Source organism: Balaenoptera musculus, chromosome 4 (genome assembly GCF_009873245.2).
Source record: "Balaenoptera musculus isolate JJ_BM4_2016_0621 chromosome 4, mBalMus1.pri.v3, whole genome shotgun sequence".
Taxonomy (NCBI): domain Eukaryota; kingdom Metazoa; phylum Chordata; class Mammalia; order Artiodactyla; family Balaenopteridae; genus Balaenoptera; species Balaenoptera musculus.
Window position 1 is genome coordinate 8,292,809 of NC_045788.1, and position 20,328 is coordinate 8,313,136.

General features: G+C 42.0%; 1 long non-coding RNA gene across 1 annotated transcript; it reads right to left on the reverse strand.

The window, feature by feature from the left end:
- Positions 1 to 1,017: 1,017 nt before the first annotated feature.
- Positions 1,018 to 17,949, reverse strand: LOC118894242. The gene is made up of 3 exons (XR_005019681.1): positions 17,755 to 17,949; positions 3,141 to 3,203; positions 1,018 to 1,111 (listed from the first exon to the last, which is right to left on the reverse strand). It is a non-coding gene; the product is annotated as an uncharacterized LOC118894242 (long non-coding RNA).
- Positions 17,950 to 20,328: the final 2,379 nt, after the last annotated feature.

Genomic DNA, 20,328 nt, shown 5'->3' on the forward strand with positions numbered 1-20,328 from the left:
GCTTCATCATCATAGAAATACAGCTCTGATTATGTCCATCCACAGCTAAACACCTTCATTAACACTGAATTTCCAGCAGAATCATTTCCAGACTCCCCATGTTAGAACAAAGCAGTGGTTCTCAAAACTTTAGGATGCATCAGGATGACCTAGAGGGATTGCTAAAACACTGATTGCTGGTCTCGCCCCCGAGTTTCAGATTCAGTTGGCCTGGGTGGGGACCCAGAAACTTGCATTTCTAACAAGTTTCCAGGAGATTTGGATGCTGCTGGTTCACAGACCACACTCTGAGAACCACCAGCCTAGTGGACCCCTTCCATCCGGCCACAGATTTCTTTCCCATCACCCAGCTACAGTACATGTTTTCAAAGATAGCCCTGTGCATACTGTATGCTTTCCTACTCTGTGCCTTTGTTTTGTTTCATTCATGTATTCACTCATTCATTGTCTTAGTCAGGATGCTATAACAGAATACCAGAGACTGGGTGCCTTAAACAACAGACATTTATTTCTCACGGTTCTGGAGGCTGGAAGTCCAAGATCAAGGTGCCCGTAGGTTTGTTTCCTGGTGAGGGCACTCTTCTTGGCTTGCCAACAGCCACTTTTTCACTGTATCCTTGTGTCTCTTCCTCTTCTTCTAAGACGCTCCACCTTCATGACCTCATCTAAACCTAATTACCTCCCAAAGGCCCCACTTCCTAATACCACCGCACTGGGGGTTGGAATTCCAACATAGGAACTTGGCGAGGGACACACATTCAGTCCAGAACGCTCATGGATTCATTCATTCAATCAGTGGTTCATTATTTCATCAAACTTTTTTTTCCAGTTTTATTGAGGTATAATTGACCAAAGTTGTAAATACTTAAGGTTTACAGTATGATTTTTTGATAAACTTCTTCAAACATTTTTTTTAGCATTTGCAAATTTATTTCTTTATTTTTAAAACTTTTTCATCAAACATTTTTTAAAGACCAACACGACTGGCCCTGTCCAGTGCCCTCATGAAGTTTATGGTATAAGAGAAGAGAAATTTTACCGTTTTACGGAGTGCTTCATGGTTTCCAAAGAGTTTCCACACTCAATCTCCCATTAGATCTTCTCCAGAGCCCTGAAAGACCAACGGGCACAGATCCTTTTACACATTTCACAGATGAAGAAGTTGAAGGGGAAGCGGCTCACCCAAGGTAATGTCAACGCAGGTCTTCCCAGTCCCAGGCCTGCGTTTTTTCCACTCAGTTCCACAACTTCAGTCTTGGCTCACTGTATCCTCTCACTCCCTGATGTCCAAACTGTATCCCTTCTTTAAAGCCCAATCCGACACTACCTCCTCCATGAAGCCTTCCCTGATAACCCTAGTTAAAATAATTTCTCCTTCTAGAAAATTCTAATTCAAAAACATACATGCACCCCTGTGTTCATAGCAGCACTATTTACAATAGCCAAGAGATGGAAGCAACCTAAGTGTCCATCGACAGATGAATGGGTAAAGAAGATGTCGTGTGTATACACTATGGAATATTACTCAGCCATAAAAGGAATGAAATAATGCCATTTGCAGCAACATGGATGGACCTAGAGATGATCATACTAAGTGAAGTAAGTCAGACAGAGAAAGACAAATATCATATGATATCGCTTATACGAGGAATCTTAAAAAAAAAATGATACAAGTGAACTTATTTACAAAACAAAAACAGACTCACAGATATAGAAAACAAACTTATGGTTACCAAAGGGGATAGGGGAGGGGAGGAATAAATTAGGCGGTTGGGATTAACAGAAACACAGTACTATAAACTAGATAACCAACAAGGACCTACTGTATAGCACAGGGAACTATATTCAATACCCTGTAATAACCTACAATAGAAAAGAACATGAAAAAGAATATATATGTATATGTATAACTGAATCGCTTTGCTGTGCACCAGAAACTAACACAACACTGTGAATCAAGTATACTTCGATTAAAAAAAATAATAATTTCTCCTTCTCATAAAGTAAGATAGTACTTTATTTTGTCTCTCTACTGGCATTAAAAAAATATATATAACCTCCCTTTCTAGATAGACCCCAATCTCCTCGAGAATAGGATTAATACTTCACTCTCCTTTTGGTCTCCTAAAGCAGTCAGTTCTTATCTTACAGTAGATGCTCATTAAAGCACTGAGAAATGAATAAAGGAATGAAGTTTGGGGAGATGAATATTTCACCTATTTTCTGAGTCAGTAGTTATATTCATAAGATAATCAATGAAGAATATATTTGAAGATGAAAGCAGAGTTGTCTATTATCTCCATAAACAGGGATGGAGAGGACTAGCATTAATTAAGTGACTGCTGTATGCCAGGTGATTTATGTTATGACATTTTGCTCTCATAACCTAATAGATAAAAACCATCGTTCCTATTTTCAAGTGGACATACTGAAGCCCAGAATTGTTTAGAAATTTTCCCCAAGTTCAGGCATTGATGGCTTGTTAGAGAGGTGACCAAACTCAATTCCTTTCCACCTCATGTGGTAACATGAGCACATGAAATCACCTCCAATTTTACTATAACAATAAAAAATTGTCCAGCATTTATCTACACAAGAAATTAGTTCAAATTATAGTAATAATCTTGAGATCACCTTTTAGTAACATAGTCTCTCACAGTATTATTGACTCGTCCTTGATTCACCATTTGTTGGGTGAATCCTTTGATCCACTTTTCCAAAAGAGGAAAGGAATTTCACTACTACCCTTGCTATTACTATTTTCTTATTCTTCGTGTGGTCAGTCATCACTAATTGTGAAATGCTGCCTTCTGACTTAGTAAATCTGTCTTAACAAGTGGTATTGTGTTTTAACGGAACATGACTAGACAAGAGAGTGTAAGAATTTGGGGTAAATCCTGGAACAAAGTTGGGGTGGGGGTGGATAAACCTAGAGATGCTTTCATGAGTCACCCCCAGAGGAATAATAACTTTAGCAAAAATGAAAAACTCAGACATTAAAACAATTTGTTAGACATTTACCGTTTTATAGAGATGAGAATTATTAGGGAGTTTAACCAAAGGACATTATTAATGAATGTCATAGGGTCTGGAGAGAGGCAGGTAAGAGACAGATGGCATGAAGGAGACAGCTAACTCACCTAGGAGGGTTCATGAGTGGGTTCTGCAGCTGAAGTCTTAGAAGAGCAGAGGCCAGCAACACCCTGAAAACCAAATAGGCACATCAAAGGTGACTGTTCTTCCAAATGTATAAATACCAATTTGCATCCTTTCCTCTTACAGGTACTGCAATATTTTACCTGGTAAACACCTGTCAGTATAATTGGCAGGGGGTATTAGAAGGTCTTGTCATTTCATTAGCCATTAAGACAGCTAACAATAAATCCCAGCATCTTAACAGTTGTTTGGGTTTTTTGCTTTGTTTTTTGTTCTGTTTTTGTTTTTGTTTTCATTTCACTGAAACTGTTTCAGATCATGAAGAAATTCTACCAAAATCTTCCAAATCTTCATATCTTTTGGATCTGACAGGTGGAATAAAGTTTCAAAGCACATCTTCAGGCCTCCTGGGGTGTTCAGTTCAGAAAAATCAAGTCACAACAAATGTCTTCTTTCTTATACAGCTTTCTATTGTCAGATCAGGGAGCTGGAAAAGGTCATGCATGCATCGAGAGGAAGGTGAAAATTGGGGAAGTAGATAAATATTTTCTCTAATTCAGGGCTGGGAAAATTAATGTAATATTGGCTTCAATGGGCAGTTTCAATCGCTCATGTACATGTCCTCAGAGATATGACACAAGCGGAAACTGAGCTTCTTGAAAATAAAGAACATAGACGTTTGATTTTTGTCAGTGCTTCTTGGAAAAAATTCAGAAGTGCCTCTTCAACCAATAGTAGGTAGGTTTCTAGAAATCTCTGCATTGGGGAATTCATAGTAAGGACAAAGTACAATCTATATATAGAAGTGAAACTTGTTGCTAATGGGTGTGCTATCTAAGGACCAGTTACAGGGAAATGTCATTTTGTTTGGTCACTAAGGAGCTGTAAAGCAATGAGGTTTGTTTGTAAAATAACAGTAACAATACTAGATGATACTTACATATTTAAGTTCCACACAGTGTTCTAAATACATTTAATTTAATCCTCCTAATCACCCAATGAGGTAAGTACTATAATTATCATCATTTTACAGGATAAACTTAGAAACAAAAGTTCAACAACTTGCCCATGGTCACACACCTAATAAATGGTGACACAGGCAGCCTGGCTTCAGAGCCCAGGCTCTTACACAATAAACTCTATAAGATTTTTATATATAAATAATGGGATACATTTTTAAATGTAAGGAACCCATATTATTAATAATGGAATATAAGGAACACATATTATTAAAAATTTGAGAAGGTGAGAAATGGAAGAAAAGAAATGGAAGAATAGTGCTACTAACCTCACATAATTGGACTTTATACTTTCTTTTTTTCAATAATTCCTCGTTGTTTCCTTTCCAACTTGTCTTTTGCATGGACTATGTTTTGTTTACTTTTATCTTCCACGATTATTTATAAAACAGATATTCTGTTTCCCATTCAACTCGTACCTATATTAAATTGTTCACAATTAACCTTAAGTGCATTCTTACCTAATGATTTAAAAAGTAAAGCAAAACTTCTAATGTTTTTTTTGTTTTCTCCATGTTCTCTTTTTACATTGTGATCGTAAGTTACAGACTCTTTATTAAAAATTTTAAAACATCCTTTTCAGGATTATTTTATTGAAAACATTGCTTCTTTAGTAAAAAAAAAAAACCTAGCCATCAGCATCAATTCTTAATTCACTTCAATGTTCACTATACTTTATTCATTTATTACTTTGTCTTTACCTTCTATGCTAAATTAGCACTAATCTTTTTCACTGAAATTTCCTATTCTTGAATTTTTATACTGTCTCACCTCTTAGTGATCTGGAAGCTATCTCTTTGCAATTTTTACAGAAAATACTCTTAGTTGTATTTTTTGACACCTTGCAGATTTAAAAATGTTCTTCTGTTGTTTATACATATAAGCCAATAATTGGGTAGTCATATAACTTGCAGAATCAAACTTGTTTCTCTTAAAATTGTGTAGAAATTGAACTATGGTCTTAAAAAAGTTCTTGTTCTATATTAGAAATATGAAGGCAATCTACAAGAGCACATATATGTTTTCTTAGATACTTGCAGGAATTTTGTTTGTCCTAGAAATTTAAAAATTTACCAGCCTATGACCAGACATTTATCTCTATTCCTTAGTTTTGCCCCAAAGAAAACTTACAATGTCACTGTGGCTTTTATACGTAGAAAGTTTTCTTCTGTTATAGCTTTGATTTTTATGTCTGATCCACCTGCTCTATTTTCAGGTGGATCATTTGATTAATAAATTTTATTTTATTCATAAATAAATGAATTATTTTCATTATTTTATTCATAAATTCAAGAAATATTTATCTAACACTGATAGTATATACTGTGTGTTAAGCACTCTGTTGGGGTAGGATTACAATAAGATGTTTATTGTTCTCAAGGAGCTTACAATCTAAGCTAGAGCTCCACAACTTGCCCATTTTCCTCTTATCCTTTTAACTTTTATTCATTTTCTTTGGATAGTTAGACTAGTTATGAGGTTTATCTTCTATATCCCTCATTTGTACTTCTGCAAAACAAATTTCACCTACTGAATTTTTTATTTAGTCACAATCTATTCTTATTTTTACCTGTTCTTGTTAAATTAAAAACAATACAGCCTGTCCTGCTATATTGTTATAATTGCATTCCTAAGACACCTCGCATTATCAAAAGTTTATTATAAAAAAACAATTATTTCAAGGAGAAAAGGGGCTAGGGGCTAAACAGTTCGAAATGCACAATAATAAAATAAATTTTACTACAGTAATTTTAATAAGTGTGCTTTTAAATCTGTTTTTTTTTTTTTTTTTTTTATTTATGGCTGTGTTGGGTCTTCGTTTCTGTGCGAAGGGCTCTCTCCAGTTGCGGCAAGCGGGGGCCACTCTTCATCGCGGTGCACGGGCCTCTCACTGTTGCGGCCTCTCTTGTTGCGGAGCACAGGCTCCAGATGCGCAGGCTCAGCAATTGTGGCTCACGGGCCCAGTTGCTCCGCTGCACGTGGGATCCTCCCAGACCAGGGCTCGAACCCGTGTCCCCTGCACTGGCAGGCAGACTCTCAACCACTGCGCCACCAGGGAAGCCCCTAAATCTGTTTTTAACTCAAATTACAACTAATAAATTTTTCTTTCAAAATCAATAAATATAGTGCTCCACATTACTGACCAAGTAATATTAGACTTACAATGTAAAGTAAGACCACATTTTAGACAAGGAGTTCTTAGGACCATGAAATAAATTATATTACAGCTTGCAACTATCCAAGGTAAGGAAAGGACTACAACACCAACTGAGCAGCCAGCCATTCAAACAAATCTATTCCAATTATTTTTATGGAATAATTTTGCTTCCACATGTATAACTCTAGTTCTAGATAGGCCATCATGTTAAAACTAACAATAGCCAGTAAAATGCAAACGATATATCTTAATTTATCAGTGGTGTTATCTACAATTCCATCTACAGAGGAAAAGCTCCCATGCCTTCAATGTACTTCCATGAAATTCCCCTTTTCTTAGAAGCTTACAGAGCCAGCTTCTAGCACTTACCAAGAAAGCAAAGGAGAGAACACAAAAGGAACAAAGGAGAACATTTTGTGATGCTTGTGTATTTCAAGTGATTGGTGCACAAGGCCCAAGAAACCATCAAAGGGTAGTCTTATGTTTGACCATTAAAATGCAGAAATGCAATTCTGCCCAGGAGTAACTTTTACTCTGCTATAGCATAGGAAACTCACAAGGTATGTCAGGGCCAGCAACACTGAAGGCCACAGAAACATGTTACAGTATGAATGTGACAAAGTAGACTCTTCATTCCTTCCAATATCTAGAATATGCTTAGTTCTCATATTTTTACTGTTGATGCATAAAATTCTTCTACAGATGGTTTTAAAGCCTTTAAAAAAGTAATTTGGTAGAAGAGTGTATTCATATATTGCAGCTCATTCAGTGTCTTTGCAGAAGTCCCCCAAATTGGAATCTTAAAATATGCATATTGGGATGAAAAAAAAAACCCAGCTTAAAAACAGTTTTGTTAAATGTCTGTTTTTCTAATTCAATGAATGATTTAAAAAATTAACTTCATTGTTTTTTAATTTACCATCTGTTAACTCAATAAATATGAGTTCTTAAAGTTAACCTAATTGTCTTGAAATTTGCTGTTTTTGAAGCTGATTAAAGTTATTTAAATTAATTTTATTGTATATTCAGACTAGAACAAGGCATGTCTGCATTTGGATAGATCTTGGCTAATAATTCACAAATAAATTTGCCCATTTTAAAAATGGACTAATTTTGTTTATGGTCCTTAATATATATCAGTCAACTTGCAGAAATGCAGAGATGCTGAGGTTAGATAACCAAAGGCGTAGTACATCAATACATCAATACTTGTAGCCATTAAAAACTGACCAAGTACAAAATTTTCATCAACTCTGTCTCTTGTCTAATAAAGAGGAAACATGGAGTGAATATCAACTAGAATGCAATTTCTTTTCACCCTACATTCTCATAGATGAAAGGAGCTGCTATGTTCTTTAAACATTGTCCTTCCTCTGGTCAGTTTATTGGATTAAGTGTGGTCATGGACCCAAGTGGACCGATCAGACTCTTCCTTGAGAATTGTGAAAGACAGAAAGATGGTCCTGTCTCTGGATGGCTCCATTGGAACATCCATGGCTCAAGAACAACCTGCAACCATGTTCTGCTACATAACTGAGGAGAGGAGCAGTTGGACAGTCATAAGGAAGAGAGCCAAAGAAGCGATATGGAGAAAAAAGACTGGGTTCCCTCTAGCACTTCAGGACTTCTGTTCTGGGAGGCCGCATTGCACCACTGACTTTGGATTCCATGAAAAGCCCCAGTCTGCTTTTCCTTTTTTGCTTAAGCTCAGAGTCAGCTTCTATCACTTACAAGTCAAAATGACTTGAACTAATGCACAAGAGAGGAAATCCTCCTGATGGCAATGATTGTTTGATCATGGATTCCCAGGCTTTACTCCTCCCCCTCTTCCCTTTAGATGAGGAGAAATTTTTTATTTTAACATGTAATTTATCTATTTTTTTCTTTTATGATTATTGATTTTTTTGGCTTCTCTAAGAAACCTTTGTCTATCTCCAACTTACGTTTTAAAACATAAAGCTCTACAAACTTTAGGGCTTTAGCTTCTACATTTATAGCTATAATCCGTTGCCAATGAATTGTTGTGTATGATGTGAGGAAGGGATCAAGGGCTTTTTGTTTGTTTGTTTGTTTTCTCTATGGATGTCTAGTCATTCTAGCACCATGTGTTGAAAATACTTTCTTTGGCACATTGGGTTGCTTTGGAGGAGATGAAAATGGGGAGGGAGGGCATGGAGAGGCCATCTGAAACTAAACTAATGACTTAATAGTAAAATGAAGAGGTAGACATTTTATTTTGCTAATCTTATTAATGAGTTTAAGAAAACATAGTAGCCTCTTCACGTAACAAAAGAATGGGCTGACAGTCCATTTATTAGAATTCACTTTTTCCATGAACTTGCACATAATGCACCTAAAACATAACTGATGACCAATAGTTAACTCAGTTTTCTGTTCTATGTTGTTGCCAGCTTAACCCTTTACACTGTCTGTATAATGTGCATCCATTCGTGTTCTAAACATTAACTGAGATCTAGACTAGGACTGTATCCATTAGATGGAACAGACTACATTTGCCCAAGAATATTAAATAAAACCAAACTGAAAACCAATTCAAAGTAGGACATAACTGTTGGTCCTGCTTGTTTGTTTGTCTGTCCCACTTTTTTGCACCGTAACTGGAGCTTTTATTGTCCTTTCATTTGCGTAAGCCAACTTCCAAGTTATCTCATGAAGATCTTAGAATAATGATATTATTGTGTTTGAGATGACCCCAAAGTGTGAATGATTCTCAGAATCCATTGATTCTCAACGTGCAAGTCACAGGTGAGCTGCATATAAATCATCTTCATGGTGCACATAGAAAGTGCTTAATATTGGCCAAAAACGCTGGGGTAAATTGTTGAGGCAACTGGCTCAGGGACTTTGACCATCCTAAGCCCTTCTCAGGCCCTGTTGGGTCACCTGAAAAGTTGAAGGCCTCAATATCTTGGTACACTGGTCATCCGTTTGTAACAGAGCAGTTGGCTTATTCTCATCTAAGTACTTCTAGGAAATGTACAGTAGTGGATGGAAATCTACAGTTTTGGCCAATAGGCATCCATTTTCCCTATTTCTGGGAAATTATCCCCAATGTATCTTGGAGAACTCCCAGACTACCTGATTTGGGTAGTGTGGCTACACTCTCAAATCCAAGGTGGGCATGTTACCCAAGGCTGGTGAGTTAAAGAACTGCAGCCCCTGACCAGGGTGATCAGTGCAGGTCTGGGTACAGGATGCAATTTGATCCAGTCACAACCAGGTGTAATTTCTGGAAACTTTGAGAAAGAGGAACGCTCTTTGTGCTGGGGTTTCTATGTCAGAAGAATGGAAGCCTCGAGGGAGTAGCTTACTCTAGTAAAGGGACAACCAGACTGAGGATAAAGTGAAAACAGAAGAAAAGAGGACCAAGAGATAGTTGGTGACATTATCTGAGCAGCTAGATCTAATTATGCCTAAATCAGGCCTTACACTGTATTTTCCAATTTATGTGAGTATGTGTGAGAATGTGTATGTAGCAGGGAGAATAAATAATGAAACAAACCTTCCTTTTTGAGTTGGATTTCTGCCCCTTGCAGCCCAAGTTTCTCAAATCAATGTGGATTGCTGGATCCCAGCTTATTTTTTCTACCGAATGTGAATTTATAGACATGGAGCCAAGGAATCTGCATTTTAAATAAGCATTCTATTTAATTCCAAAACACACTAAAGTTTGAGATCTACTGTTCCAATTTGATAGGTTAGGAAACTGAGACTAATAAAGACTAGGTGTCTTTCCCAAGATCATTCAACAGCACATATTTATTCTAGGTAGGTGGGAACGATGGGTGGGAAGACATCAACAAACTAGCTGATTAGTTATAGAATCAAAACTAGAATTCAGTTACGCTCTTGTCTTCCTGGTGACTTTGACCTTCCCAAGCTTCTGCTCTAATACCTTGCTTCCCTATTCCAACATATTTTTCATCTAAAATGGGAACATTGGGCAGCATTCACAGTATATCAAAATAGGAGGTGCTTTAATAATCTTAGGTCAGTGTTACTAGTGTGGGTGGTCTGGAATTTGGAAACATTTCCATCAAAGCGAAGGAGGAGAAGAAGCTGTAGAACTAAGCAAATGCTGTCTCCAGGCAGTCCTCCCCACTCCCCTTCCAAGTCTCAAAGATTCTTGTTTTCGTTAAAAATGCTTGCAAGGGGACTTCCCTGGTGGCGCAGTGGTTAAGAATCCACCTGCCAATGCAGGGGACACGGGTTCGAGCCCTGGTCCGGGAAGATCCCACATGCCTCAGCGCAACTAAGCCTGTGCGCCACAACTACTGAGCCCGCGTGCCACAACTACTGAGCCCGCGAGCCACAACTACTGAGCCCATGCGCCTAGAGCCCGTGCTCCGCAACAAGAGAAGTCACCACAACGAGAAGCCTGCACACCTCAACGAAGAGCAGCCCTCCCACTCACTGCAACTAGAGAAAGCCCACGTGCAGCAACGAAGACCCAACGCAGCCAAAAATAAATTTATTAAAAAAAAAAAAAAACGCATGCAAAACATTGCGTTCAATTCCAGTGTATGTATAACTGTTTTAAAAGGAAAAGAATTTCTTCCAAAATCTTTAAGTAAAAAAATAAGTACTCCAGAAATAGAGGCCATCATTATTCTCCGGCTTTGTGTGCCCTTGGCACAGCAGCAAATCACCCAGGAGGGACTTGCTTCTACCCCACTTACATTCCAGTCAATTCATTTTCTATTCTTGCTTAGATCCCAGGATTTCTTTTCTACTAGAATCATAATGACAACAACAACATTATGTTGTTGAAGAAGCAATTGTTAGCCTTTATTGAGTACTAGCTGTTTTGAAACCCTGGGCATTTACTCTCTAGAGGAGGTGGGTACAATTATTATCCCCATCATAAGGATGAGGAAGTTGAGGCAGAAAATTAGGAAATTTGTTCAAGGTCATACAGGCAGCTGAACCAGGATTAGAATCCAGGCAGTCAGACACCCAAGGCTGCTTTGCCTGTATCTATTAATTTACTCTGAAATTCATGTAAAATATTATGATTTGCTCATGCTGCTCCTTTGTCTTCAAAACTCATGGAACATATTAAACGGGTGAACTTTATTGTATAGAAATTATACCTCAAGAAAGCTGAGTAAAAAAATGACAATCTGTAGAGCGAGCTGTTGAGAATTTAAAGATTTGATTGCCTGGTGAATTGAGTGGCTTTAAGAATCTGGATGTGCCCATGGGAACAGAACCTACAAGAAACCAATCACATACCTTATGAGAGAATACCTAGTGTTTCTAAAGTTTTACAGGCGTTTATGGGAGAGTGTGGGGTGTTCTTGCAGACTGCTGACTGTGGAATGGCAGGCAAGTATGGTTTCAAAGCAGGAAAGGAGCTGGGAAAAAGGAGGGTTTAGTGCACTCAATTTTTTTAATTGAAAAATTAACATCATTGAGACAGTCTTAGGCACATGGATATAGGACAGACTGAGTTATAATATACTCTGATGGACAGTCATAAAGAATTTGGCTTTCACTAGAAACATACATAAGCTATACAAATGGGTCTCTGTAGTTCCACAGAGCCTGAGAATACAGTTTTAGGGCCCAGTACAAAATCCATCTGTTTAGCTGGCATTCCTCAATAAGGTGGAAAGATCAGGAAGTTTAGTCCCAGACAATACATATTCTGATGTCTGCTGATCTTTGTGTCCCGTACTGAATGATTTACGCATTTTAGAAATCCAATAATATGTATCAGAGAATGATACAGAAAAATTACATCTGATCAAGAAAAGATCATTGTGCATCCATGTTGCTGCAAATGGCATTATTTCGTTCTTTTTTTATGGCTGAGTAATATTCTATTGTATATATGCGCCACATCTTTATCCATTCATCTGCCAATGGAAATTAAGTGAAGTAAGTCAGACAGAGAAAGACATATCTTATGATGTCACTCATATGTGGAATCTAATTTTAAAAAATTATATAAATGAACTTATTTACAAAACAGAAACAGACTCACAGATTTTGAAAACAAATTTATGGTTACCAAAGGGGGAACGTGGCAGTGAGGGATAAATTAGGAGCTTGGGATTAATGTAGACACACTACTATATATAAAATAGATAAACAACAAGGGCCTACTGTATAGCACAGGGAACTCTACTCAATATTCTGTAATAACCTATATGGGAAACGAATCTGAAAAAGAATGAGTATATGTATATGTATAACTGAATCACTATGCTGTACACCTGAAATTAACACAACATTGTAAATCAACTATACTCCAATAAACTTTTAAAAAAGTCATTAAAAAAAAGACTGTTTTGCTCTTGAAAAATAAACAGTCTAGCAAAGGAAGTGTATAACATAAGGAGTACTCAAAATATGTGCCCCCCTTCTAAAACTTCAGATTTCTTCTCTTTCATTCATTAGCTCTGCAAATATTTATTGGGTACCCCCTATATACATGGGAAGTTGTGTCCTATAAAATGGGCAGTGTTATAAAGGGCTTTGCATCATCGCTCAGATGGTTATGTGGTATCAACTAGACCCTCCCGGCTCCAGCCTTTTCCTATCCACTCTGCCACCAGAGTGACCTTTCTAAAGAGATCTGATGGTGTTACCCCATCCTTACAAGCTTTAATGACTCCTTATCTCATGAAGTAGGAAACATGCGACTGACTGGGGGTCCTTAAGCTGATTTTGACCTGTAGACGTTTTCCCCCCACATGTGTTCTTTAAAATGTGGATAAGTCCTCAACATTTAAGATTTCAATTTTTCATAGCAATCTGAATCAGTAGCTTCTCTTTAAAAGCTGGAAGATCTGACACTTGGTGCCATTGGCCTTCTCCATTCCATTTAGGCAGAAAATCTCTCTCCTGCTTGCCATCGTCCCTACCAATGCTTATGGTCTCAACTCCATCTGCTTTGCTCATTTACATTCGTGTTTGGACCAAGGTAAATGAAGAGTTTGCAATCCCCTGATGGATGGGATAATGCCTAAACTCTATAGAGTATGTCTTCAAGGTCCTTCACAATTTGAAGCTCTTTGGTTTCATCCTTTGCAAAGACCCCATGTCCCAGCCACACTGAATTCCCTGTAGTCCCCTAAATGACAAGCTTTGTCATCCTCAGTGCCCTGACTCCTGCTGGACTCTGCTTGAAATATCTTCCCTCCATCTTCCTTTTCTGCCTAAAGGAATCTCATATATCCTCAAGACTTAGTTCAATTCCTCTACGGAACTTTCCTCAATCCTGCCGGAGAGTTATTTGCTTTTACCCAAGTGTTCCCATAGCACTTTGTGCCTTTACTAGCATTGCAATTCTAATAGAATTCAAAATTCAAAATTCTTTCTGCATCTGTCCAATTGGAAAATGCATTTCTTGAAAAGGAGGACTCTACCCACCTCTGTATCCCCAACCCTTAATAGGGTGCCCGGCATCTAGTAGGTACACGATGAATGTTTACTGAATGAACAAAAATATGGATGAATGAATGAACGAATGAATACTTCCAAGAGAATTTTTTTGTGTGTGTCACAAGATTGTGACATTTAAAATAAGGGAAGTAATGACTCGAGATCAAATTTCAAAGTTTGATAATGATCATGACATCTTCTGATAACAGTTCGAGACCAAATTTCAAAGTTTGATAATGATCATGACATCTTCTGATAACAGTTCTTAAAAGTTCCTGTTCATTATACCCTTTCCAGGAAAACAAGTCTTGAGAAAATGCAGTGTATATAATATTAATAAATGTATAAAGAGTGACTTAAAATTGATAGGGCACCACATTTTGGTGGGGGATGGGTGGGTTATAGGGCTGCATTCAGAGAGTGGATGGTGAAAGAAATCAGAGCATGTCTCCGTTTAAGCTGGTGGTCTCTTTGGCAGCGTTTACCCTGAGGAGTGGAACATCTGGGCCACAAAGTGGCAGGAAGAAATCAGTTAGCTGGAGGCGATCATGTGGACACAAGTCACTATGAATATATCAGTTTTTCGAGCTGTGTACCATAGTTCTCCACTTTGGGGCACAAGGTAGGCTGCTCTCTTTGGCCTTGTTGTGATGATTCCATGGAACCATGTCATCAGTCTTGGACAATGAGTTGTGAGTCCAAATGATGTGTGTCACTTCTGGCCGCAGCATTTAAATACCAGTACGAGACTCTCCAGAGTGATCTTTATTTTTACCATAGCAACATGAAACATTCAAGGTGGCAACTGTTCCACCTGCCTGCGACCCTAAATGAGGAGACATGGAACAGACCAGTAGACCTGCAGTGGACTCATCGCATAACCAAGAGGACAACCTTTGCCATTATAGGTCATTAAAAATTGGAATTGTTTGTTACTCTGGCATAACATAGCCTATCCTGACGAATACAATAGATTTGCTCTGCTTTGCAGCAGGTGGCAGAACTAAGACTAAAGGCTGGAAGTATTAGGAAGACCGATTCTGCGCAATTTAAGAAAAAGATGTCATAAAGTGTACAAAGCTGGAATTAACTACTTAGGATGTTATTCATTCACACACTGAACTCTACTCTGTGATAAGTATTCTGTAGATAAAATCCTTGCCTCTATGGAGGTAAGTGGTGAGTTTCCCTTCACTCAAGATGTTTGTATTGATGGCCCCTAAAGTTTTCACTCAACAAATCAACTTTAAAAATGCCTTCCAACCTGGAACTTCAGGATGTCTATTTCCTCCAGTCTAAAAAGGAAAAAAAATCTATTTAAAAAAAAAATATTCCTTTGACTCAAACCATTTACTGATCTGCTGAGTTGTCTTTTCACATTATAATGTCATTTTCCCAGCAAGTAAGTTCCTTGCAGGCCAATACTGTTTTATTCTTCCTTTGCATCTTTCTCATATTATTTAGTAGGTAATATTTTACTGTCTGTTCTCCTAGGAAGATAATGAGCTTTTGACACTAGCTATTATTATTGACCAATTGATATGTTTCAGATTTAGTTGTCTTTCAACCATTTAAATTAGGTTTGGACTTGTTAAAAAAAAAACTAGGAGCACAAATGTATTACCCTAATAACTTTCAGGCAAGATGATTTTTCCTTCTGAAAAAAAAAGCCTTAGCCCTGTACTATTGAATTTGTGCCCAATTACAATATTTCATTAACTTCTTAATCCAGTAAGTATTTAATGTATTCCTACTATGTGCCAGGGGGCAGGGTTTACATAGAGTTTACCAAGATATGTTATTTCATGCACTGTACCCATCATTACATAATTCTATATTAAAACGGTGCCTATGAGTTCTCTGTATAAGACTATTTCCCTGGGGGAAAGCAAATTCAAAAGGTTGGGGTAAAATGTTCCCTTGGTTTAATGCAGAGGACCATATCACACCTTAAATTCTGGGGGCTTGGTTGATAATTTGGGGGAGTAGATGAGTACGTAAGAGTGTGTAAGGGAGGAGAAACAATCTTTTTTTAATATTTCGATTTCTGCTAAGCTTCATTTCAGGCTTTCAGAATTGGAGAATCAGCTGCCTGCTTCAAGAAATTGCTAATAAGCAGTAATTAAAGACTGAGAATTTATTCTCTCCATTCCAAACCTGATGTCATTCCCAGATGGAGATACTGGTACTAGTTAGGCAATTCAGCATTTTGGTAAATGAAGGCAGGAGGATTTGGTGTCTCTTGGACCCTGTGGAAACAGAAAGTGGTCCAGGAAGGAAAACTTGTGTTTTATTTTGTTTTGCCCATTGCAATCATTTATACCTTTTTGCTTTAGAACCAGAAGCTGAGGTGGGCACCTGTGTCTTAAAAAACAGCGAGGGGCTAGTTCTCTAAAAGAAAGCTAATTCATAAACTTTCCACATTCTTATGTCTTTGGAATTGTCAACTCTGCATAAAATGACAATCAACTGAAAAAGACGGATAAATTCCAGTGAATTCAATACTCATTGATAGAAAAGAACAGGCGTATCAGAAACCAGAGTGAATACAGGCAGTGTTATCCTTTATTTAGAAAAACCACACAAAAATACAGCACAGTTGATGTGCTGTCACCAGGACTTGAACGTAGAATCAATCACTGCGTAAAAGGTAAAATAAGAGGGCACAGATATCAGGATTTTCCCAGCGTGCTTTATTCATAGACATCTGACAGAAGAGGACCTAACAGAGCTTTGAGGAAAAACTGAATTCTCAGCCCACTGCCACTTTCCAGGAACTTCACTGCAAAACAGTGCTCTGCGCTGGCGGGATGGAGATCTTAGCAATCTCTCTCCGGCTCCCATAGTTTCCTGCTCTCTAAATACAATTATTTATGGGGTCTTAATAAGAGAGCGAGCCTTCTGTGAAAGGAACTCAAAGTGCAGCTTCTAAAAATACACCGAGGCGCCTCTACCGTCCTTATTGTTACAAACTGACGTTTTGCAGTTCGAGCTTAACGACCACACACACACACACACACACACACACACACACACACACACACACACGAAGAGAGAAAGTAAAGACTGTGTTTTTTCTTTCTGCGATTCTCTTAACTTTGAGTAAACAGTAGTAATTTCCTATTGTCATACTCAGTGCGCATTTCCCAAAGACAACACAACACAAAAGACCTGTTAGCTCCCTTAGAGCTGGGGGTAAGAACGGCAGGAAAAGAAAGCAAAGTTGACCGAGTTCCAGTTTCTCCTTAGCCTGGGGTCCTGAATCTCCAGTCACCCAGATCTTGCAGAGGTGTCTGGAGTTTCACTCCCCTTTTGGAAAGGTTTCCTCGCCCCTTCTCCTCTCCGAGTCCGCTGTCATTTAATCCTCCTCACTCGCCCTTTTTGCTTCCCGCTTTTTGGAGAAATTGGACCTCAGTTTAGGCGTCTTTTGCCAATGGGTTGAAAAGAAGTACAGCTGCCGACGGGAGGACATTAAATAAATGAGCAGGGGCGCGGCGTGGGGGGTCTGCAAGAGGGCCCCCTCCTCCTCCTTCCGCCACGTGCTCCGCAGTTGGGGTGCAGCGCTCCTGGATGGGGTGCTGAGCGGGGCGAGGGTGGGGTAAAGAGAGGTGCACCGAGCAGGCTGGAAGGGAAGGAGGCCCTCTAGGAAAGATCGTCTCGACCGAACACTGACGAGAGAAAAAAGCTGGCCCACATGCCCCTAGTGGGGAGCGATCCACCCCACGGAGGCTGGCTTGGGGCGGCGGGGGGGGTGGTGCGTCGGGGCCTCTCACCTGACTTCCTCCTCCGCTGGCACACAGCTACAATCATCCCCTTCCCGCTCCCCGCTCCCCCCACCCCCCAGGCAAAAAAAAGCCCAGCCAAACAACGAACAACAAGAGGAAGCCGCAGGCGGCTGGAGGAGGGGTGCGCGCGCTGGGGGCCCGGGAGAGGTGAGGGGGGGTGGTTGGCGGGCGTCAAGAACCGCGCCGCGCACCGCCACGCGCTCCCCCAGGCGCCCACACTTACCCTCGCGGCCGAGGGTCCGGTCTCCGGCGCCGATCGCAGCGCGCGCCCCTCGTCCGCCCGCGCCCCTCCGGCCCGCTGCCCCCCACACCCGGGCCGGCGCGCTGGGAGAAAGCCTGGGAGCGGCGGCGGCGGCGGCGACTCGGGCTCGGCTCAGCTCGGGCTCTAGCGCGCCCAGTGTCGCCGGCGGTCGCCGAGGCTCCACCGCCAGGGGGAGAAGCCGGGGCGGGTGCTGGGGAGGCGGTCCGGGCCCTCGCCGCCCCGCCGGCCAGCCCGCGCCGCACACGCTCCTCGGCGGCGGCGGCTACGCGGGGTCCGCCGAGCCCCAGGGCGCCGCGTGCCCGGCCCGGGAGCTGCGGCTGGATGCGCGCCCGGGTTGCTGCGGGCTCCCGCGGGGGGCGCCCCGGCCGCCCCGGTGCGCCTCCAGACTGCGGGCGCCGCGACCGCCGAGCAGAGAGCGACTCCCGCCGGCCCCTTCCCCCTCCCGCCCCCGCCGCCGCCCCCTCCCTCCCCCCGTTAACATCTCCTCCCTCCCCCCCCTTCCTTCCCTCGGCCCCGCGCGCTCGCTAGCTCGCTCCTCGCCTCTCTCTCCCCTTTAAACGCCCACTTCGGATGGGAAAAGAAGACAACTTAAAGTCAAGTTGCAATTAACTTCCGCGGCAGCCGCAGCTCCGGCGGCGGCGGCACCAGAGGCAGAAGCCGCCGCCTCGGAAGTCCGACGCCGCCGCGCCCGCCCGGGAAGCCGCCCCTGGTCTCGGGCCGCGCTCGACAGCCACCGCCGCCCCCAACGCCCATGCCTGAGTGAGTTCTGCTCCTTTGCCTCTCTCTCTCTCTTTTTTCTTTTTGGCCCCTACTCTTGCCCTTTTATCTCTGTCTTTCTTTTTTCGGAATCGATCTAAACTTCACCGTAGCGCCCACCTACCCGCGGTGCCCGTCGCTGGGGCGACTCGGCTCACCTCTCGTGGGCGCCCGGGGACAGGGGTCTTCCGAGCCCCTTCTCTCGCGCGCGGCCGGATCCGGAGGGGTGGCCGGGAGAGTGAAGGAGAGCACCCGGGACGGGGGACTTGAAGATGCCATTCGTTCTTTCTCGGGGTGTGGACACCTTCACACACACCTGCCCCACAGACCCTGGCTGAACAAACTCCTTCAGGTCATCGGTAGAACCCCTTTGGGAAGAGAAAAGGGGGATCGAAAAGACCGAAGGAAGCACACGGGGAAAGGGAGACCCTCTCTGTGCGCCCCGGGGCCGGGCTGGCAGAAAGGTGCCGGGCGGAGTAGGCTGGGGAGTGGAAACGTTCCCCCGCCGGATCGTAAGTTAAGCTCAGCATCCTTCCCCGGTCCATCTGCGCCTTCCTCCGCCCCCCGCCGGCGCGGCTGGTTGGGAGCAGTGGCGGAGAGGGGCCTGGGAAGTTTGTGGCAACTCCTCCATCCCGGGAGCCACTCGGGCCCCGGGGTGCTCAAGTTGGAGCCGGGAGTTTGAAAGGGGCGGCAGTCCGCGTTTCGAGCCCTCGCCGGTTGTAGTGAGGTCGGTCCTGAAGGCGCTGCTGGAGGGAATGTGGGTTTGGAGTTGGGCTGGAGGCCGGAAGAGGTGCTGCCCTCTTTGCAGAGACAGAGACATCACAGGTGCGGCCTCGGGGTCCGCGCCGTGTCTCCCTCCTGCGGCCCCGACCCGAGCGTGGCGGCCTTCTCTGAGCGCTCCACTACCGAGGCTCCCGAGGCGGCGGAGCGTGGGTTTGGACCACCACGATGAGAGGGACAAAGCAGGCGGGTGGCAGGTCCGGGGAGTGACAGGCGCGTACCGGGGAAATCCACTTAGCTGGACTCTTGGGGGCGACCCCAGAAGATGGAGAGGGGCTTAGGGCTCTTGCTGGAGATTTTGGCCCTGACCTTAATTAGAGCGTAGCAAATTTCTCTTACAAGCGTCAACCACCGGATCGCCTCTCAAAAGTGCTCCGGTTGGCAGCTTGGACCTCTGCGCCTTTCCTGGGCGAACTTTCTCAACAGCATTCCGGATTTCCAGGCAAATGCTGTTAAGACTTGGACTCCACATGGTTGTAAAGAGACAGAGAAAAGCGAAAGACGTCCTGTTCTCAGGAGAGAACCTTTCTGCCCCGACTGGCTGGGGTTCCACCCTGGGAGGCCAGGGGACCTGAGTTTCCCAAGAGGACAGAAGAGGGGGTAAGAATGAGTAAAATGCGACTTGCTGGGTGTCAGGATTTGTCCTAAGCAGTCCCTGAAATCTACTGTGTTTGTGCTGCTGACAGAATAACTCATCCCGCTGAAACTTTCTTGAAATTTACACCCAATCTAAAGTGGATTTTTCTGAGATGTCAGGAATTAAGATTTATTCTGTCGTCAAAAGTAGCTGGGGGAAAAAAAAAAGTAAGACTGGAGAAAGCCAAGGTTGAGTTGTTTGCTCTAAAAACCTTTAATCTGCTGTGTGGTACTCGTGCTATGATTTAGCAGCGGTCCTTTATTTCTATTGCATATTATTTTAGTAGAACAGTAGTTCATTCGTATACTGGCTGCTCCAGTCTGCTGGCAAACATTAGCATTCAGGCTTACATTTTTGACAAA